Below are 22,816 nucleotides of genomic sequence, written 5' to 3'. Positions count from 1 at the left end.
ATCTCATACTCCTCCTGATCCCATGCATGCAGAGCCTCCCTTACTGTTGGTATATTTAACAGTGGTGGAGCTACATTGACATCCTTATAACCCAACCTAGTTTGTATGATGGTTCAATCTTATTGTTGTACATTCCAAGGGTTTGGAGATACAGTGTCATGTATCTGCCAATATAGTATTATTTTTTTAAGATTTTTTATTTATTTATTTGATAGGTAGAATTACAGACAATGAGAAAGAGAGACAGAAAGGCCTTCCTTCCATTGTTTCACTCCCCAAAAGGCCGCGACGTACTGAGCTGCGCTGATCTGAAGCCAGGAGCCAGGTGCTTCTTCCTGGTCTCCCATGCGGGTGCAGGGGCCCAAGGACTTAGGCTCTCTTTCACTGCTTTCCCAGGCCATAGCAGAATGCTGGACTGGAAGAGGAGCAACTGGGACTAGAACTGGCACCCATATGGGATGCTGGCACTGCAGGCGGAGGATTAACCTAGTGTGCCATGGCACCGGCCCCGCCAATGTAGTATTTTGCATTTTATTTTCACCCCATTTGCTCTGTGGTCTGCATATTTATCTCTTCTTTTCCCCAACTTCTGGTAACCCCTTATCTCTTTACTGTCTCTATAGATTTCCTATTCCAGAATGCCATGTAATTGGAATCATACACTATGTAGCCTTTTCATGTTGGCCTCTTTAACTTAGAACAACATTGCTCATGCATTTTCAGTTTCTTTCATGTCTTTTCATAGCTTGGTAATTCATTTTTATTACTAGCACTGGATAATATTCTCTTTTCTGGATATACCATAGTTTTCTTTTGACCTACTGAAAAAATGCCTCCAAGTTTTGGTAATTATTAATAAGGTTGCTATAAACATCCATGTGCAGATTTTTGTGAGGAGATGTTTTCCAATTCTTAGAATAAATACCAAGAATCAAAGTTGCTGGATTATTTGGTTAGAAATTGACAAACTGTGGCCAGCGTTGTGACTTAATGGGTTAAGCTCCGCCTATGATGCTGGTATCTATGTGGGTGCTAGTGTGAGAACTGGCTGCTCTGCTTCCGATACAGCTCCCTGCTAATGTGCTTGAGAAACCAGTGGAAGATGGCCAAAGTAATTGGGACACTGTGCATATATGGGAGACCCAGTGAAAGCTACTGGCTCCTGGCTTTGGTGTGGCTCAGCCTCGGCTATTGTTGAGGCTATCTGGGGAGTGAACCAGCAGGTGGAAGATCTCTCCCTGCCTCTTTCTCTTTCTGTCTCTGTCCTTCTCTCTCTCTGACTCTGGCTTTCAAATAATTTTTTTTTTTTTCAAAAAAGAAGGAATGTGACAAATCCTCTTCCAACGTGGCTGTATCATTTTATAGTCCTGCTAACAATGAAGGACAGTTGTTTTTGCTCCACATCCTCACCAGCACTTGGTGATGCTGGTGTTCTGAATTTTTGTCATTCTAATTGATTTGTAGTAGTCTTTGTTGTTTAGTTTGCATTTCTCTGTTGAGGTATGACCTGCAGCATTCTTTCATATGCATATTTGCCATCTTTGTATCTTGTTTGATGAAATACCTATTAAGGTCTTGGGTCCATTTTTTAACTAAGAACTTTCTCATTTTTAAGAGTTCTTGTATATTTGGGGTAACAATCCTTTATCAAATAATGTCTTTTTGAAAACACTTTTTTTTTTTTTGACAGGCAGAGTGGACAGTGAGAGAGAGAGAGAGAGAGACAGAGAGAAAGGTCTTCCTTTGGCCGTTGGTTCACCCTCCAGTGGCCGCTGCGGCCGGTGCGCTGCGGTCGGCGCACCACGCTGATCCGAAGGCAGGAGCCAGGTGCTTATCCTGGTCTCCCATGGGGTTCAGGGCCCAAACACTTAGGCCATCCTCCACTGCAATCCCTGGCCACTGCAGAGAGCTGGCCTGAAAACACTTATTTTTGATGGCACAGAATGTTATGTGGAAAATAAAGATTTGTATAGCTTTGGGTCAAAGAAGATCAGAAGATTTGAACTCTAAAAGTCAAAAATTTAGATTACCATTACAAGTTTATTAGCTTACATTTTCTCATTCTATTTGGCCACTCTCCAGTTATGCCTAAGAGTAATTTTACAGAATAAAATAAGAATGTAAATGTTAGACACATTGTATAAGGATTTTATTGACAGTCATGTTCATTCTTGTCCTGGTACGTGAGAAATGGTACATCTATAACTGATGTTAAGGTCAATGAATTAGAGTGTTCATAATAACAAAAACCTAATCAATACACCTTTAAGGTAAATTTCACCCTGATATAAGACTCCACTGCTTTTTTTATTAAAAATTTATTTATTTGAAAGAGCTACGGGGCGGGGCGGGGGGTGGTGGGGAGAAGAGAGAGCGAGAGCGAGAGAGGGAGACCTGGAAGAAGCTCCTGGCTCCTGGCTTTGTATCTGCCCAGCTCATTGCTGCTACTTGGGGATTGAACCAGTGAATAGAAGAACTCTTTCTATGTCTTGCCCTCTAAATATCTGTAACTCTACCTCTCAAATAAATAAAAAATATTTAAAATATACATTTTATTTTTCCTACAGAACTTTTTCCAATCTTTATATTGGAATGCCATTATTAATTGTATTCCTTAGATATAGAAATTTAAGCCACCACAATAAAAACTGATTCATTTCAAATGATAATATTTGTTAAAGTTACCATATAACTATAGAAACAATATCCTACATCTCAAAGAATATGAAAAGATGATTTCTCAAAAATGTTATGTACAGTTAAAAATTACCAGCCATTTCTTATTTTTTTCTGCTTTCATCATGAGAAAATCATCTAAAATGAATAATTTCTTTTCGGACAATTGTTTTTAAATACATTATCCTTTTTTAAATAAAGAAGATGAACATAATTTTTGCCAAATTATTAAAGCTAAGATGGTACATTCACTTTTGGAACAAGGGCAGTAATATTTTATGTTAAATAAAAATCCATTCACCTTGAGGCCCTTTTATAAATATAATTAGTTTATCTTAGAAAGAAACATTATGGTTGAGCCTGTAATTTCTTTCAGGGTTATTAATGGGAAAGCATTATTTAGAACTGTCAAGAAAAATCAATATTGAAACACTTATGTACAGGGTTAAAATGCTATATCATTATTGATGGTTATTTGATAGGACTAAGTGTAGACATAACATGTATAGAGGTCTTTTTCTCAATTAAATATGTTAAATTAAAAGATTCATCTTCATTACAGTCTTTGGAAACTGAAGTTGTTCGTTTGTTTCCAACTGGAACATACTATAATTATGTCCTGAGTATTCTGAGTAAAATCTTAGCCTTGTCTGCAGTTACTTTAGGTGATGTCTATTCAGCATGGATATTGAGTAAAAGTCTTTAATGTCAATCTTTACTTAATGTATACTAAACTGATCTTCAGTATATAAAGAGAATCGAAAATGAATCCTCATGTGAATGGAAGGGGAGAGGGAGTGGGAAAGGGGAGGGATGCGGGTGGGAGAGACGATATGGGATATGGGGGGGAAGCCATTGTAATCCATAAGCCGTACTTTGGAAATTTACATTCATTAAATAAAAGTTAAAAAAAAAAGTCTTTAATGTCAATCTCGGAGCCATCTACTTGATTTTCATCAATAATATAGAATATTATATTTTATTCTTGGGAGATATTGTTACTCAACGTATAACTGCTCCTTTTTTTGGTGAATAGGTTGGTTTTTGTATTTGATACTGAAGGAGAATTATTTGAAGGATATGTAGTTTATTATTCTGGGTTCTTGGTGCTGATTTAAATGTTTTCTATTATTGTTAAGATTAATTTACTTATTTATCTGAAAGAGATTGACAGAGATGGGGAGAGAGGGAAGGGAGGGCAGGAGGGAGGGAGGGGGAGAGAGAGATTGAGATCCTACATTGCTAGTTTACTCCCCAAATTCATGCGACAGCTTAGAATGGGTCAGGCTTAAGACAGGAGCCAGGAACTTCCATTTGTGTTTCCTACATGGGAGCCAGGGACTCAAGTCTTCATTCACGTGCTCTCAGGTATACGGTCAGGTCAGGAAGCTGGGTCAGAAGTAAAGAGTTGCTGGGACTGGAACCAAGCATTGTGATTCAGGATGCAGGCATTCTAAATGCTAACTTAACCTACTGTGCCAAACACACTGACCCCTTATTTTTTTCTTATTTAACAAATTGAGGGATAAGACATTCCCTAATTAGTTGTACTTTACTATAGTGATTTAGATCCAGGAAGAACTGTACCTCCACAGGACATAGCTAAGTATTGGGAGCCTGTGTGGTTTCTGCAAGAGGCCCTGATGGCTTTTGGTGGTCTTTCTACTTTGTCATAAGTCAAAAAGTAATGAAGATATAGTAATTAAGATGACAGGCTATGGTTCAACCTCAGAGAAAGATGCAGTTTCTTCATCTATACAATGTGGATACTGTGGGGAGCAAACCGGACTAGACTGAGTTACTGGAATTAAGACTTATTCTATGCATCTGCTCTCCCACAATATGGCGCTGGGAGAGAAGTAAACAGCTTCCGCACAGCTGCCTCCAGTTCAACCAATAAACTGTAGGACTTGCTACTGATTGGAGGAGAGCAGCGTACTCGGCGTGTGGGCAGCCGAGTTAGGATTGGCGGAGGAGGACTATAAAGGAGGAGAGAGACGGCATGCACCAGGAACATCTATGGGGAACATCTAAGGGAACCCGTGCAGCCCCCGAGAAAGCCGGCCGGCGATGTGCCGCTCCCCTGCGGAAGTGGGGAATGTGGCCAGGGGGAACTGCCCTTCCACGGAGGTGGAAGGGATAGTAGCCAACCCGGGAAGAACCAGCAGCAAACCCGGGGAGGGCCGAGCAGATGAAAGAACAGCGCAGGGTCCTGTGTCATTCCTCCACGAAGAGGGGGAGCGACAGATACAAAACAAAATTAAACAGTCATTTGGAAGATTAAATAAATTAATTGGTATAAATGTCCTAGCACAATATTTTGTACATGGTAAACAATAAATACCATTAATTACCATAATTATTTTTTGTGAACATTTTAAGCTTTTGCTGATAGGGTTGTTTTCTTTTAGTAACACTTTCAGTGAACTCTGTATTCTTTTTATCTCAGTTTAAAATGAAGAGTATAAGCAGAATAACATTTGCAACTATATTTATTATAAAAATTATTAAAGATAGCATCAAAATTATAGTCTTTTCTTTGAGTACTCATAGGAGAAACTTTGAGAAAATTAAAAACATGACTTCTTAATTATTCAGAAAATGTAGTTTAACCTTTTCTGGCTGACTCATGGTTATTAATAATATCAAATGTTTTACTGAAATGTGATTATGTCCTGAGTCCTGTGTAGAGGCAAGGAATATTTGCCCTAACAGAGAGATAAGTGTGGTAAGATAACTTTACTTGAATTAATAGGAGTATTCCAGTTAAGAGAAAAGTTATGAATATATAAATGAACTTTTAAAAAAATTATTTTATTTACTTAGAAGGGAAATTTACAGAGAGAGAGAGATAGATCCTCCGTCTGCTGATTCACTCCCCAAATGGCCACAATGACTGGGGCTCGACCAGGTTGAATACAGGAGCCAGGAGCTTCATCCAGGTTTCCCACATTTGTACAGGAGCCCAGGAACTTAGGCCAACCTCCATTGCTTTCCCAGGTGCACCAGCAGAGAGCTGGATCAGAAGTGGAGCAGCCACATGGGATGCTGGCATTGTAGGCAGCCGCTCAATCCACTCCCACTATGCCACAGTGCCAGCACTGATAAAATGATGGTTGCAGAAAAATTGTCAAAAAATCCTAATTTTATGAGGTAATTCTCTTCATGGAAAATTTTGCTTGGTTGTATCAATCTTGTTACATTGGAGTTATTGCTGTGGTCCTAATTTAAGGGCACTGCAGATGGCGTGTGAGACATGCTGTATACTATTGCAGTTGGATAATTCATAGAACTGGGAAATAAGTGACACCCTTCTAATTTGTGCAAGGCACAATATTCATGTCCATGTAAGTGGTTCTGTACTTATATCCTGACATTCCTGTGCCTTACAAATGGAGTTGTCTAACAAAGTGAGAGAAGTGTTTAATTACAAAGCCATATTTGTATTCAGTAGCTACATTTTGTAGAAATTTTTTAAATATAATGTTTTTTGAGTATTATTTTTAATGTGATGACTGTTATTTAAAAATATATGCTAATATCAGTAAAATGAGCTGATAGTGGCTCATAGTAAAGCTACCACCTGCAATGCCAGCATCCCTAGGGGGACTGGTGGTTCGAGTTCCAGGTGCTTCATTTCTGATAAACTTTCCTGTTAAAAGCCTGGTACAGCAGTGGAAGATGTCTTGCATGCTTGGGCCCCTTTTACCCATGTGGGAGGCCTGGATTGAATGCCTCGCTCTTGACTTCAGCCTAGCCCAGTCCTGGCTGTTGGAGCTCTTGGGCAGTGAATCAGCATATGGAAGATCTCTCTTTGTTTGTCTCTTTCTCTCAAATGGAATGTTAGATAAAAAGCTAAAAAAATAAAACTGAGCTAACATAAATTTACTTTGGAACAGTGAAAATTAAATATCTAAATATATGTGTAAATCATTGGAGAAAATATTGCTTTCATTAACATTCTCTTAATTACTCTCAAATGGGCAATTTGAAAATAAGATGAAGTGAATTTAAATCCTTACAGGTATATGTGTTTGAAGCCAGTATTACTTAGTTGTGAAAATTATACTAAATAGTAATAGACTTTTTTTTGCCATATCTATTGTATTTCTTGGCCAGCTCCAAATTCAGCTAATCCTCCCACAGTGTGACAAGGGAAAATATACTACTTTGGAAAAAAATTATAAAATAAAAATAGCATTTGTATTAAATTGAACATTGTACATTTTAAGATAGTAAGTAACTTACATTTCTTCATAGCCCTAAAGTATATTATTACCAAAAATTCATAGTTTTCCATTGCATATATTTATACTCACTCATCTGACATATTGTATATAGGATAGCCAGATTTGAGTTAAGCACATAGTTTCACACTGACTGTAATATTTTATAAATACTTAAGTCATTAATGCTGAGAACTGTCTTAAAATACGAAGTCTCATACCAGGAAGCAATTAATTATTTTTAAATAAGTTATTTCAAGTATTAGCAGTAGTTGATGTTGTCAAATATTTCATTCTTAGATATTGTGTTAAACTATTCTTTTGGTGACACCAGTTAAAAGTTATATGTGGTTTTAAGTATGTATTCCTACATGTTTTACAGATTATCCACTTAGTGTGTCACAGTGAGAAGTTGAAATGTGTAGATGTGTCCTTTCTAGTATTTTGTTATAATGATAATTCTGTTTGGTGCTGTTATCTCTGGCAGGTGATGTGCTCCTAGGCTTGCTGCTTTGTCTCATAATTTAGGGGGACTATTGATTTACTATCTCACTAGTATGAATGTGTCTTGCATTATAGATGCCAAATGATGCAAATTTTTCAGCTTTCTTGAAGTTACTTGATAGATCACTGGAATCAGCAAAGTCCCTCAGGTCATCATGCAGTCTTTCAGGTCTTAAAATGGTACAATTTATAGCCTACCAAGCAACTTGTGCCACAGTGGGACATTTTGGTTGTTCTGTCACAAGGCAAGCTCACTATTTTTCACTTTCAGTACCATTTTTCATGTGAGGGTAGACTTTGGACTCAATCTTTATCTCAGTGGAATTGTGTACATGTCTTAAACATTTATATATGACTTATACATTACTTCTTAGTAGACTTAAGGAAGAAAGAAGAGATTATACCTGGTTGATACATGAATTAGAGGGAAAAGATTTTCCTTGGGTTATTATGAGCATTACATAGAGATGTTCTGTCAATAATAGGAAAAAAGATAGAAACAAGTTTCTATGTCATAATAGAAGGAAAATTCTGGATTTCCAAGATAAAGGGAAGAAACTTACTAGACATGGAGCTAGTTGCCTGGGTTCTGGCTCTGGCTCTGTATCTAGCTATTTAATACCCTTAGGAACTATAGCTTGTTTGGGGCTCTGTTTATTTATTTTATCTCTTTTCCCAGCCACCTCTCCTGGATATGAGAAAGATAATTTTTACAGCTCGTTAGCCTCACATTTTTTTATATTTCTATAAGCAACATTTTGCAAGAGATTGAAATGCCTTTGCTTAAATTTCTTAAGGATTAGATGAAAAGGTATAGAAAGCATCTTTTAGATTTCACACATACTATTCTGGTCTCATTAACTCTTTTAAAAATAAACATTTTAGTGAAATGTAACATTTTTAAAGTGTGACATTTAAAAGTGTACAGATGTATGATTTTTTAAAAGTAAAAATTGTATTCATTTATATTTCACTTATCAGAAAATACAATGTCATCATCATTCTAGAAATCTTTCCCACAAAAAGTAGCCATTGTCTTGATTTCTAACAATATAGGTTTGTTGCTTAGTGAAATTGGTAAACATGTGCTCATGTGGTATTTTGTATTTGTCCTTTTTCATTTAGTATGTTTCTGAGATTTATCCATATTGTGCTGAATCAATACTCCTTTTATTTCCAAAGCTATGCATTCTTCTGTTGAAGAATATACCAGTGCATGTGTCTATTGATGGCTTTTTGATTTTCTGGTGAATGCTGTTGCTTTATTTGTCCACATGTCTTCTAGTGAGTATTTGCATACATTTTTGGGAAATATATGTAGTATAGAATTGCTGTATTACATGATATGTTTATTTCCAGCTCAGTAGATAGAAGGGAGTTTTCCAAAGTTGATTTCCCAATTTATATTTCTAGAAACAATATAGGATAGTTTCATTCACAGCTCTTTCTTACGAGCATGTGATATTATTTGAACTTTTGATGTTATCCGTTCTGGTAGGTTAGTAGTTGTTTTGCTTTTTCTTTGTTACAAAATATATCGATCAAATTTTTCTATGTTTATGGGATCTCTTTTGTAACTCAGCTTTCAAGTGAGGGAAGTCAAATTTAGTAAGTGGATTTGCAATATTGTGATTGGTTCTATGAACATTTACTTTTTTTTTTCAAGTTAGCTACAAAATAACAGTAATTACTGCTTCTAAAAAATAGAATCATGAAACTCATAAGTTTCCTGAGTCCAACCATGTAATACCCTTGACAGAATATTATTCATCTTTTATGTAAATACCTGTGTGTTTGAGGCAACCCCTTCCATTTGGGGACCCCATAAGTGATGTTTCATATATTGATTCAAAATCTCCCTTCATGTAATTTTAGTCTGGTTACCTCCCAATTTTTTTTTATCAAAATAGAATAAATTATCACTGTTAACATCCGTCAGTCTTTACATATTTGAATGGAGCTATCCTGTCCACTTTAGGCTCAGAATCTAATTTCTCACAAGCATTTCATATTTGTCCTTCTTGCTATACCATTTGCTTCTCTATATATCTTTATATGGACACACTTGAATGTCTCATTGACTTTGTAAATGTGTGATGTATTAAAATCTCTTCCTAATTTCTGGATTACAACAACTATTATCTATACATTATTATTGTCATGGTTGAATTAATAGGAGTCACCTCTGTTCTTACAGGCAAAAAATATCCTGTAGAAATATATTCTGTTTTATACAGTGTAATGATATTTTTTTCTAAATATAATATCATGCTATGTAATAAGTCAAGAAGGCAACCTTGTTGATCTACTCCAACAGAGGGAAAAAGATACCTGTGTGATGTACACTAAAACTTCTAAATAATATTTTTCCTTGTATAACATTGTATTATATAGGACACTCTTTCTCAAACTGTATTCATTGAGTAATATACATCAGTTATGCTAATAAGCAAACAGTAAGGTATGAGAAGAAGGATATATTATGTTAGTGATAATTTAATAAACAGCCAGTGACTGAGTTCATTTTTTAACAACATATATGTAAGTGATATTGGATGAAAGTAATCACTGAAAACACATGGATGTGTTGATGTTTACAATCATATTTATTTTATACTACAAACTTTGCAGTCTTAAAAATATGCATAACGTGGCTTATAATCATTTGACCTTATTCCAGATTTATTTTCCTCTAGAAACGATTTGCAGTATGTGTAGTTGAACATGATGGAGATATGAAGTTAAGTGAAAATGTTGTTCATTTTAGATAGATGCACCTGCAAGTCACGGACCAGAATTACTGGAAACCACCAGAAGAAAAGAGAGATACATTGAATAGTTCATTGTCACACTCTCCTTTAGGAAACAACCTTGCCAATGTCTTGCAGACTTGTAACCTGCAGGATGTATGAATAAATATCTGTTTTTCTGGTCAATATGTGGTAGTTTGTTACAGAAATCCCAGGAAACTGTAGGCTAATATCTAATGTTAAGTATTATAACTTTCATTATTTGTTCATCTCTTCATCACATGGAAGATCCTGTCATTGCATACAATTTCATTTATTTCTCACAATTACTTTAGTTTTACAGGAGAAAATGAATGGTAGAAAGAGTGAGCAACTTGCTCCGAATCATACTCTAAGGAACTTATGGAGCAAGATTTTCATGTAGGTTTGCGAACCTCCAATGCACATCCTCCTTCATGAACATTTTGCTCTCTCAAACACACATTTGTGTGTTGTGTAAGTTTCCTGTACTAGTGAATTGTATCAAATACTTATGATTATTGAATTAGTAATTCTGATACAGCTACAGTGTCTTCTCTGATTTAAAACTAGTTACACTCCAATAAGAGACACATTCACTATCATGGATCTGTTGCCCTTTGTATTCTTCAGGGTTTTTTATGGTTAAGTCTAATGTTTAAATATTTCATCAATTTAGGTTTGATTGATTAATATTTGTGTGTGGTATAGTTTCTTTCAAGATGTTTCAGATTAGGGTGTTCCTTTGGATTCCACACGAATTTTATGATTTTGTTTCTATTTCTATGAAAATGCCACTGGGATTTTAATAGGGACTAGATTGAATCCATAGGTAGTTGTGGAAAGTACATGAATTTCATAATGTTAAATTTTCTTTTCCATGAACATGGGATATTACTCCACTTATTTGTGTCTTCCTTAATTTCTTTCAGCAACATTTGTATTTTTTAGAGTGCCTCTTGCATATATCCTTTGTTAAGCTTATTCCTCTGTTTTTCATCCATTCACCCTTTAAGGCATTGGCATAGGGAACAAATTTATGGATAGTCTCTCAAAGTAAGGCAACAAAAGCAAAATTAGACAAATAGGATTATATCAAATAGGAAGTTTCTGCGCAGCAAATAATCAACAGGCTGGAGAGAAATCTGACAGAATGCAAGACAATATTTGCAATCTATTAATCTGACAGAATATATATGAAACTTAAGGAAACCCAAAACAAAAAAGCAAAGAACACAGTTAAGAATTAGGAAAGGAATCTGACATTTCTCAAAAGAAGAAATACAAATGGCTTATAGATAAATGAAAACATGCTTAATATCTCTAGTCGTCAGAGTTGCAAATCCAAGCACAATGAGTTATCATCTCACTCTATTTAAAATACCTCTTATCAAGAAGGGGAAAAATAAACAATGCTGCAAGGATGTGAGGAGAAAGGAAGCCTTCATACTCTTAAAAGTTTTTCCCACATTATTCTGAAAATATTTCTACAATATTATATTTTTGGTTCAAAAAATCAAAACCTCCCTTTAAGTAACTTATCTGACTTTCTACTGAGCCCAGAGTAGGTGTTACAAGAGGAAAATGATTTAGATTGATTAAAGAGGTTTTATTTGTTCACTATCAGTTTTCCTTCCTATTTCTTTTCTCTCCTCATTATTATTGTTGTCTGATTTTTTCTCCTTTCTCCCCAGAATTCACTCTCTGACATTACTGTAGTATTTAAACATGCTTTTATATATGATTTTAGCTGATTTGATCATTTTTAACAAAGTAAACATTTTATAAATTATACAATTAAAACAATTTGTAAGTCTTCTCATTAATTTTATTTCCTATGGTTCCATAATTCTGCATAGGAAAAAGTTTCTCACCTTAGATATATTATGGATTCTGTACAATGTTGGTACTTACTGAATGCAGTTAGTTTTTGAGATACAATTTAATTTTTGTTCTAACATTTTCTTGTTTTGATAATTTCTGCTATGATTTCATAAAAATGTTCTAAATGTGCCTTTAAAAATACAGTTGTTAAGAATATAATATGAACTTTCAAGAGATTGTGTGCCATTTAGTGAATTCTGAAAATATTCTATTTTAAAATTTACCAGTTTGGGGGACAAACACCTAAGGAAGCTTTGAGATTATTCCTAGTTATAAAGAAAGACTGTTTAGGGATGATATTTGCACTTGAGAGCTGCTGCAGAAATGGGTTCATCTAGTTAACCTTCATCCAAATTGCCATCTTCTACTTTATCCTATGAAACAACTTGTGAAGGAGAAAATGTTAATTAGGAAGCTTTTCAAGATTAATTTTTTTCATTTTCAGAAAGTGAAGTGTTCACCACTTTCCATGTTAAATCAGGTTCCTCGCTAGGCAACATAGGCTTTGCAGCAGTAATTGTGTGCTTGCAGCAAATACTTGATGGTGGAGAAGACAAGTGCAAAAAGCAATTTTTGTAACAGCCAACCAGAACAGCCTGTTCTGTTCCCAATAAATTAATGGATTTAACCTTGCAGCTGTAGCAGTGTTATTATGCAAATATTCTGAGTATTATGAAAGGCAACTGATTTCTCTATAGAGAAAGTTGTTTCTTTCTTCCTGAGAATTCTAAGTGACTAGATAATTGACACATTGTATAACCATATTAAGTGTAGAAAAAATATTTTCTGTAAATCTACTGAGTTTGACTTTATGTTCCAGTGTTTCCAGCAATTTGCTGAGGCTTTTTACTAAGAACAATACTATTTAGCATAGTAAATTCTAGTGTCCATGGACAACCTCCATGAAAAACAAGAAACTGAAAATATCGGATAGCTTTTGATTTTGTGTTCTTCTTAAAAAAATTGTTCAGAAATAAAAATTTCCTTTATTGTTGTTATTCAAGTATAGTGGTCTGGATCTTCTGAATATCTTCCAAGCAATGCATTTGCATTCTGATTCACAATGGATTAAAGAATTGTGATCCTATTATTTGATCAAGTTGATAGCCACTTTGATATTTCTCATCTTAGGTTTACACCATGTATAAAACACTTAGAGTTGAAGGTTCACTCTTCATAATTGACCAATTGTGAATATCACTGAGAGTGCTCTTCAGTGGATTGCAGTTCCTTGGCTAATGAAATTGGTGATTTAAAAATATTTTAAACGGAAAATATGACTGGGAACATTGGTGGCTTCGTTGTGAGAAAGCTTTTCTCCATCAATGAGAAAAAGATCTTGGAATTAATTCAATCATTTTATGTGAACAATTTTCATATATTATTTCTGGTTTTTTTATAGCCAATATTCAATTCATGTGAATTTTATATCATTATGTCATATAAAATAAAACATATTTTAAATGTATCCCGAAGTGTTCAGTAAATCATTATGTAACTATACAGATATTAATGATTATAATTGCTGCAGCTCTATAATCAAAAGAGCACTAGATTTTGACTCTGAAGTCCTACAACTTTTAAAAAAGTGCTCATAAAGTAACCTTTACCTCAAGTTAATAATTCTCACATTTGCATTCCAAACAGGATTCTATAAATTTTTTTTCTTAATTTTAATATTTTATCATATAGTAAGTTAACAAGGGAACATATCTGAGTGCTCTGTACCTATTAACAGATAATGACCAAAGAAACCAAACTGCACTAGAGGCTTAGGGAGGAAAGGCACAGAGTTTATTTACGCATGTGCACTTGACTGGTCAGGTGTCTCAAGAGTCAGGCCAGGATCCTGTCTTTCCTAGCTTTTATACCCTGAATTCAGCAAGGCAGTTTTGAGACAGTTTTGGGGAGTTCACTGTTATCTTAGGCCATCAGGGATTAACAAATCACAACTGTAAGGTAAGATAGTCTTAAGATACAGGAAGGACTACATTGCAAATTAAAGGCGATTTCAGGAGGCACATAACTGTCTTGTGTTAGGTATGAGACTAGGCCTTTATGGCAAGTGGGGAACTGGTTTCTAAAGTCAGTATTAGTTTGCTTAGATCCAGCTGGCGCTCTGATAACAAGTGTGAAGGAGTCTGTAGCATTCCCTCTAACTGGCTCCTTTAATGTGCAGCAGGAGAGGGTCTGACCATACCCACTATTCAGCTTACATCTGTGTAAACGCTTCTCCTATACAACACCTCTCTTACTGATTCCAGTCTTTCAGTGACTCTGTCTTGAATTTCACATTTAACATTTCCTTGCTTTTAACCCTCAGGATTTGACATGTATGTTTGTGTCTGTAAATAAGGTATTGCTTAGTTTTGTCTGCTTTTTGACTTCATAGTCATATTGAATTCCTTCTCTTGGGAATTTTTTTCATTCAACATTGAAAATTATTCATTTCATTGCATGTAGCTAAAATTCACTGATGATCACAGCTGTATTCTATTTCACCATGTGACTACACCATTACTGATTTGTTTTTCTTTTGTCAATGGCATTCTTTTTTTTCTATGCTGTGTTTCTAATATATGCAGTTTTTCTTTATTTTTAAATTAATATATGAGAGAGAGAGAGAGAGAAAGAGAGAGAGAGAGAACAAGTTTACCTTTGCTGGTTCATTCCCCCAAGGGCCTGCAATGGCTTAGGCTGGCCTAGGCCAAAGCCAGGAGCAAGGACCTCCATCCATATCTCTCATGTGGGTGAACCCAATTACTTGAGCCATCAGTGCTGCCTCCCTGGGTCTGCATTAGTAGGAATCTAGAGTTAGGAGCTGGATCCAGGGTTTGAACCCAGTACCTCAATATGGGACATGGCATCTTAACTGTTGTCCTAATCTCTAGGCCAAATGCTCTTTCCAGTATATTCAGTGCTTCTATGAACACTCTTATATACACTGATTCTTACAATTCATTATACTTATGGTCTATAAGAAATTCTATGAGAATATTGAGTGACTAATAATCTCTGACTCTAGGGGAAGTGTGAGTAAAGGATTAGGTTCCTGAAAACCTCAACTCACAGCGTTTTCATCAATCAGTCAATGTATAACATCATTTTAATGTGTGTTTCTGTTTAAAGATACCTTTTTATCCATGTGTGAATCTGTGTGTGTGTTTGTGTGTGTGTGTCTGTGTAATTTGTTGGTGGATTAACATTGAACTCATGTCTATCAGCAGTATAATCCATAGTGTGGCAATGTTTATTTTCTTTTTTTTTTTTTTTTTTTTTTGACAGGCAGAGTGGACAGTGAGAGAGAGAGACAGAGAGAAAGGTCTTCCTTTTGCCATTGGTTCACCCTTCAATGGCCGCCGTGGCCGGCGTGCTGCAGCCGACGCACCGCGCTGATCTGATGGCAGGAGCCAGGAGCCAGATGCTTTTCCTGGTCTCCCATGGGGTGCAGGGCCCAAGCACCTGGGCCATCCTCCACTGCACTCCCTGGCCACAGCAGAGAGCTGGCCTGGAAGAGGGGCAACCGGGACAGAATCCAGCGCCCCAACCGGGACTAGAACCCGGTGTGCCGGCGCCGCAAGGCGGAGGATTAGCCTAGTGAGCCGCGGCGCCGGCCCGCAATGTTTATTTTCATATAACACATGTATTTTCTCCATAAGACACATCACAGATTTCTTGTATTTAGGAACACTTGATGGTACTTCAGCACTACAATTGGAGGCCCTTTTGGAGAGCAGAATAAAGGAAATATAAATGCACAAAAATTCAATAAACATGGCATTAAATAGATCATGAAAAAGACACTAGTTCATGATATGAAAGCAGAAATAAGAAAGCAGAGCACTTCTTTTCTCTACCTCAGCTGGGCATGTGGAATGACTAAAATTTTGTCTACTCTTAACACATACACATTTGTTAATGATGGCAAATATATAGCAAGTATTGATTTTGGGGTTGGAGGTAAATTTTAGCAAGTATATGAGTTTAAAAATACTGCATAAGAATCAACTAGTTATCATGATAAAATTTGGATTTCTGGGCCCTTCCTCCTGAAATATTAATCTAGATGATCTGGAGCATGGCCTGAATGTGTGCATTTCTGAACAACATTTGTGTAATGCAAATAATGTTGGTTTGTTGGAACACCTTGCAGAGCTCTTTCTCAAATAAACAGGTGTAACAATTCTCTAAGATGTTTACCTTCCCTGGAATTACTGATTCAAAGGATGTGCTAAATTGCCTGGGGTTAGTTTATGTATTCCTTCACCTTTACATTAAGGATGACATGTTTTTCCCAAAAAATGATTGTATAAATTTACACACAACATCAGCAATGTTATGCTTGTTCCATTTCATTACCAGTATTTGATGTTATCAGATGTCTTCATTTGTGCTAGTTATTTGAATTTAATTTCCATTTTAGCAATGGCTAAACAGGTTGAGCTTCTCTCTTTTATGTTTATTTGCCTAGCACATTCCTCTTGTCCCATGGGCTTGTGCAGATATTTTGTTCTTTTGCTCTTGGGCTATTATTGGTTTACTAAGTTATGTTAATAGTAAGTGCATGCCAGTTTAGAATTATTATTTCTTTTCAGTGAATGGTATCCTTTCCTACTTTATTTTGACACTCTTTAGTAAGTTTTGCTTGCCATATATTCTAAATTGATAGTTGTTTTATTTTAGCATATTCTAGACATTGATCAACTTTTGTTGTTCCTCAAAAATCAGCTCACTTTAAGTGTTATTTGTTTTAAGGTTCTCTAGTTATCCCTCTAGCTGCTTTTAAGATTTAGCTCTGGAATTCCTAGCCTGAAAATACAAAATCTGAAGTAATCACAAATCTGAAGCTTTCTGACTACCAATATGACACCACATGTTAGAAAATTCCACACCTGAACTCATGAGAGGTGATAGTCAAAGTGGATACACAATAAAAATACTGCATAACATGACATTCTGGCTATCTCTATAAAATGTGTGTGAACCAGGAACAAATTTCTTCTGGCTACCTATTTAAGGTGTATGTGAAGCAGAAGCAAATTTCTTGTTCAGATTTGCATCCTTATCTGCAAGATAGTTCATTGTGTATATGTAAATATTCTAAAAATCTGAAAAGAAATAATGTCCAAAATGCTTTTGGTCACAAGCATTTCAGATAAGGATTACTCAGCTTGTAATTTCTTTGTCTTAGTTTTTCTGCATCTTTACAATGCTCTGTCTACATATGAATTGCTGTTTATTTATATTTCATGGACTTAAGTGAGTTCCCAAAATCTTTGCATTGGTGTTTTTGCTCAGTTCTGACAAATACTCATTCCAATTTTATAGCATTCCCTATCTTCCACTCCCTCTCACTTCTGTTTGTTAGTGCAAAAGTACTTTTATTTGACATTCCCCTGTATCCTTTGTATTTCAAGTTCTTTTCTACATATTCAATCTTGTTTCTCTGTGTTTCATTGTGAAGAACTTTTTCATGTATATAACCAATTTCACTGGTTCCCTCTGCAGCTTTGTCTAAACAGCTGTTAAAACTTATGGACTTTAAATTTTAATTATTATATCTTTAATTTTAGAGTTTCTATTTGGTCCTTTTGTGAATGTGCTGATTCATAACATTGTTATTCTTGTCTTTAATTTGTATAAACACATTAAAAGTCTGTATTCTGTGTTTGGTGATTCCAATGTTAAATAACATAGTTGGCTAAAATATGTGGCTCATGTAATTGTTCTGTTAGATGGTGCTACTGTAGCAATTGAGCTGCCTTCTTGTTAGATGAGGTAAAAGAACAAGGTAGAATTCTGGGAACCTGTGACCAAGGAGCTGGTCTCCAGGGGAGATAATTTTGAAACAGAATATTCTATTATGTATGGGAAAGTAGATGAAAGAAGTGAGGACAGACAAATTTTTAAACACACACCCATTCATATAATGCCTGGTTATTGGTTAATGCGATGAAAAATAAGGTGAGGTAGTTGGATGGATGAATGCATATTTGTGATTTTGCAAAAGGAAGTTCTCTCTAGTGAAGCAAAATTTCAGTTGAAGTCAGAGAAATGTGAGGTTGATATCATGTGACTATTTGGGTCAGGGTGTTTTAAGATGGTAGAAAGTAGCAAGAGCAATGAAATGAGGTAAAAGTGAATTCTTACCTAGTTGGCGAGATGTATGAGTCCAGAAACAATTCTGGTAGCAATTATTCAATTTAAAAATACATTAAGTTTTCTCCAACAGTCCTACCTCAAGGATTCTATCAGGTAGGGAAAAGGCATTAAATGTATTAGCATGTCTTATTATATATTCTGATAAATATTGTGACATTATGTTAATGGAAAGAGTTTAAAACAAAGTAAATATGTATTAGCTAAAGTAGGGAACAGAATAAATTAATGCACTGTATCATGTAATATACAGCCTCAAAAACATGAAGTATAGCTATAAATATTGATATGAGAAACTTCAGTGCAGCATTTTTGGATGAGAAAATCAAGTAGAAGACTATATACTGTAATCCTATTTTTTGCTAATTTTTAAAAGATTTATTTATTTTATTTGAAAGGCAGAGTTAGAAAGAGAGAGAAAGAAGCAGAGACAGAGAGATTGATCTTCTATCCACTTATTCACTCCATAGATAACTGCAATGGCTGCCATTGGCCAATCCGAAATCAAGAACTTCTGGGTCTTCCACATGAGTGCAGGGTTCCAAAAACTTGGGCTGTCCTCCACTGCTCTCCTAGCATCATTAGCAGGGAGTTGAATTGGAAGTGTAGCGGCAAGGACTAGAACCAGTGCTCGTGTGGGATGCTGAAATGGCAGGCAACAACTTTACCTGTAAGCCACAGCACAGGCCCTAATCCTATTTTTTAAGAGAACTTTTATTTAACAAATATAATTTTCAGAAGTACAACTTTTGGATTATGGCAGTTTGTCCCCCCATAACCACCCTACCACCACAAACCATTCCATCTCCTACTCCCTCTACCATCCCATTATTCATTAAGATTTATTTTTAATTATCCTTATATACAGAAGATCAACTAGGTATATACAAATAATGATTTAAGCAGATCACACCCACACAGACACACAAAGTATAGAGTACCGTTTGAATACTAGTTTTACCATTAATTCGCATAGTACAACACATTAAGGACAGAGATCCTACATGGGGAGTAAATGCACAGTGACTCCTGTTGTTGACTTAACAAATTGACACTCTTGTTTATGGCATCAGTAATCTCCTTAGGCTCTAGTCATGAGTTTTCAAGGCTATAGAAGCCTCTTGAGTTCACTGATTTCGATCTTATTTAGACAAGGCCATAATCAAAGTAGAAGTTCTCTCCTCCCTTCAGAGAAAGGTACCTCCTACTTTGATGGCGTGTTCTTTCCACTGGGATCTCACTCACAGAGATCTTTCATTTAGGTCATTTTTTACCACAGTGTCTTGGCTTTCCATGCCTGCATAACTCTCATGGGCTTTTTAGCCAGGTCTGAATGCCATAAGGGCTAATTCTGAAGTCAGAGTGCTGTTTAGGGCATTTGCCATTCTGTGAGTCTGCTGTGTTTCCCGCTTCCTATGTTGGGTCGTTTTCTCCTTTTTAATTCTATCAATTATTATTAGTGGATGCTGGTCTTATTTATGTGATCCATTTGAAACTAAATCTATCTTTATGATGAATCATGAACTTAAACTAATCACTTTAACTAGTAAGATGGCATTGGTACCTGCCAACTTAATGGGATTTGGAGTCCCATGGCATGTTTCTAGCTTTACTGTTAGGGGTAAATCTGAGTGAGCATGTGCTGAACTGTACATCACCTCTATCTCTTATTCCCACTCTTATATTTAACAGGGATCATTTTTCAGTTAAATTTAACCACCTAGGAATAATTGTGTGTTAATTAAAGAGTTCAACCAATGGTATTAAGTAGAAAAAGAAAATACTAAAAAGAATAAAATCCTAAGCTATTCCTTGACAGTCAAGACAAGGGCTGATCAAGTCACTGTTTCTCATAGTGTCAGTTTCACTTCTACAGGTTTCCTTTCAGATGCTGAGTTAGTTGTCGCCAATCAGGGAGAACATATAATATTTGTCCCTTTGGGACTGTCTTATTTCACAAAGCATGATGTTTTCTAGATTCCTCAATTTTGTTGCAAATGACCAGATTTCATTTTTTTTTACTGCAGTGTAGTATTCTATAGAGCAAATATCCCATATTTTTTTTTGACAGGCAGAGTTAGACAGAAAGAGAGACAGAGACAAAGGTCTTCCTTTTCCGTTGGTTCACCCCCTAAATGGCCGCTATGGCCAGCGTGCTGCAGCTGGCGCACTGTGCCGATCTGAAGCCAGGAGCCAGGTGCTTCTCCTGGTCTCCCATGCGGGTGCAGGCCCAAGGACTTGGCCTATCCTCCACTGCCTTCCCAGGCCACAGCAGAGAGCTGGACTGGAAGAGTAGAAACCAGGACAGAATCTGGCACCCCAACCGGGACTAGAACCCAGGGTGCCGGTGCCGCAGTTGGAGGATTAGCCAAGAGAGCCACAATGCTGGCTCCCATAATTTCTTTATCCAGTCTTCTGTTGATGGGCATTTAGGTTGATTCCACGTCTTAGCTATTGTGAATTGAGCTGCAATAAACATTAAGGTGCAGATCACTTTTTATTTGCCAATCTAATTTTCCTTGAGTAAATTCCGAGGAGTGGAATGGCTGGGTCATGTGGTAGGGTTATATTCAGGTTTCTGAGGAATCTCTAAACTGTCTCTGTAGTGGTTTTACCAGTGTGCATTCCCACCAACAGTGGATTAGTGTTCCTTTTTCCCCACATCCTCACCAGCATGTGTTGTTAGTTGATTTCTGTATGTAAGCCATTCTAACCGGGGTGAGGTGAAACCTCATTGTGGTTTTGATTTGCATTTCCTTGATTGCTAGAGATCCAGAACATTTTTTCATGTGTCTGTTGGCCATTTGGATTTCCTCTTTTGAAAAATGTCTAGCTCCTTGGCCCATCTCTTAACTGTGTTGGTTGTTTTGTTTTGTGGAATTACAAAATCTCTTTGTAAATTCTGGTTATCAGTTGTTTATCAGTTGCATAATTTGCAGATATTTTCTCCCATTCTGTCAGTTCCCTATGCACTTTCCTGACTGTTTCTTTTGCAGTACGAAAACTTTTCAATTTGATGTAATCCCAATTGTTAATTTTGATTTTGACTGCCTGTGCCTCTGGGGTCTTTTCCAAGAAGTCGTTGCTTGTGCCTATATATTGTAGGGTTTCTCCGATGTTCTCTAATAATTTGATGGTGTCAGGTCATAGATTTAGATATTTGGCCGGCGCCGCAGCTCACTTGGCTAATCCTCCATCTGCGACGCTGGCATCCTGGGTTCTACTCCTGGTTGGGGCACCGGATTCTGTCCCGGTTGCTCCTCTTCCAGTCCAGCTCTCTGCTATGGCCCGGGAAGTCAGTGGTGGATGGCCCAAGTGCTTGGGCCCTGCACCCGCATGGGAGACCAGGAGGAAGCACCTGGCTCCCGGCTTTGGATCGCCTCAGCACGGTAGCCGCAGCGCACTGGCCATAGCAGCCTTTTGGCAGGTGAACCAACAGAAAAAAACTATGACCTTTCTCCCTGTCTCTCTCTCTCTCTCTCTCTCTTGCTCTCTCTCTTTCTCTAACTCTGCCTGTCCAAAAAAAAAAAAAAAAAAAAAAGATTTATATATTTAATCCACGTTGAGTGGATTTTTGTGTAAGGTTTAAGGTAGGGGTCTTGCTTTATGGTTCTGCATGTGGAAATCCAGTTTTCCCAGCACCATTTGTTGAATAGACTGTCCTTGCTCCTTGATCAAATATAAGTTGGTTGTAGATGTTTGGATTGATTTCTAGTGTTTCTACTCTGTTCTATTGGTCTATCCATTTGTTTCTGTACCAGTACCATGCTGTTTGATTACAACTGCCCTGTAGTATGTCCTGAAATCTTTTATTATGATGCCTCTGTCTTTTTTTGTTGTTGTTGTACAAGTATCTGCTAGATTTCCCAGTTTGTTGGTATACAACTCTTTGTTGTAATTTCTGATGACTCGTTTTATTTCTTTTCTTTCTTTCTTTTTTTTTTTTTTTTTTTTTTTTTTTTTTTGGACAGGCAGAGTTAGACAGTGAATGAGAGAGAGACGGAGAGAAAGGTCTTCCTTCCGTTTTTTCACCCCCCAAATGGCTGCTACGGACAGTGCACTGTGGCCAGCGCGCTGCACCGATCTGAAGCCAGGAGCCAGTTGTTTCCTCCTGATCTCTCATGCGGGTGCAGGGCCCAAGCACTTGGCCTATCCTCCACTGCCTTCCCGCCCATAGCAGAGAGCTGGCCTGGAAGAGGAGCAACTGGGACAGAATCTGGCGCCCCAACCAGGACTAGAACCCGGGGTGCCGGCGCCGTAGGTGGAGGATTAGCCTAGTGAGCCGTGGCACTGACCAGACTGGTTTTATTTCTGTGATGTCTGTTTTTACCTTCCCTTTTTCATCTCGAATTTTATTGATTTGGGTCTTCTTTCTCCTTTTTTGGTTAGTTGGACCAATCGTGTGTCAATTTTGTATATTTTTTCAAAAAAACAGCTCTTGTTTGGCTGATATTTTGTAATTTTTTTTAGATTCAATTTTGTTGATTTCTTCTCTAATTTTAATTATTTCTCTTCTTCTATTAGTTTTGGATTTGGTTTGCTATAGTTTTTCTAGATTCTTGAGATGCATTGATAACTCATTTATTTGGTTCCTTTCTA

The 22,816-nt window shown here is 36.6% G+C and overlaps 1 protein-coding gene across 7 annotated transcripts in view; it reads left to right on the top strand.

Annotated features, from left to right (window-relative positions):
* Nucleotides 1-22,816, top strand: part of NAALADL2 (N-acetylated alpha-linked acidic dipeptidase like 2) — a 1,435,315-nt gene that overhangs the window by 235,101 nt on the left and 1,177,398 nt on the right. Inside the window, exon 3 of one of the 7 annotated variants that reach the window (XM_070072499.1) lies at nt 8,589-8,690. The exons of the other annotated variants lie outside the window; for them this stretch is intronic. The gene's annotated coding sequence lies outside the window, so the exon portion shown is untranslated. The remainder of the gene's footprint in view (nt 1-8,588; nt 8,691-22,816) is intronic. 7 annotated transcript variants of the gene reach the window in all.

Source organism: Oryctolagus cuniculus, chromosome 4 (genome assembly GCF_964237555.1).
Source record: "Oryctolagus cuniculus chromosome 4, mOryCun1.1, whole genome shotgun sequence".
Taxonomy (NCBI): Eukaryota; Metazoa; Chordata; class Mammalia; order Lagomorpha; family Leporidae; genus Oryctolagus; species Oryctolagus cuniculus.
The sequence above is the reverse complement of the archived record's forward strand: the minus strand, read 5'-3'. Positions and strand labels throughout refer to the sequence as shown.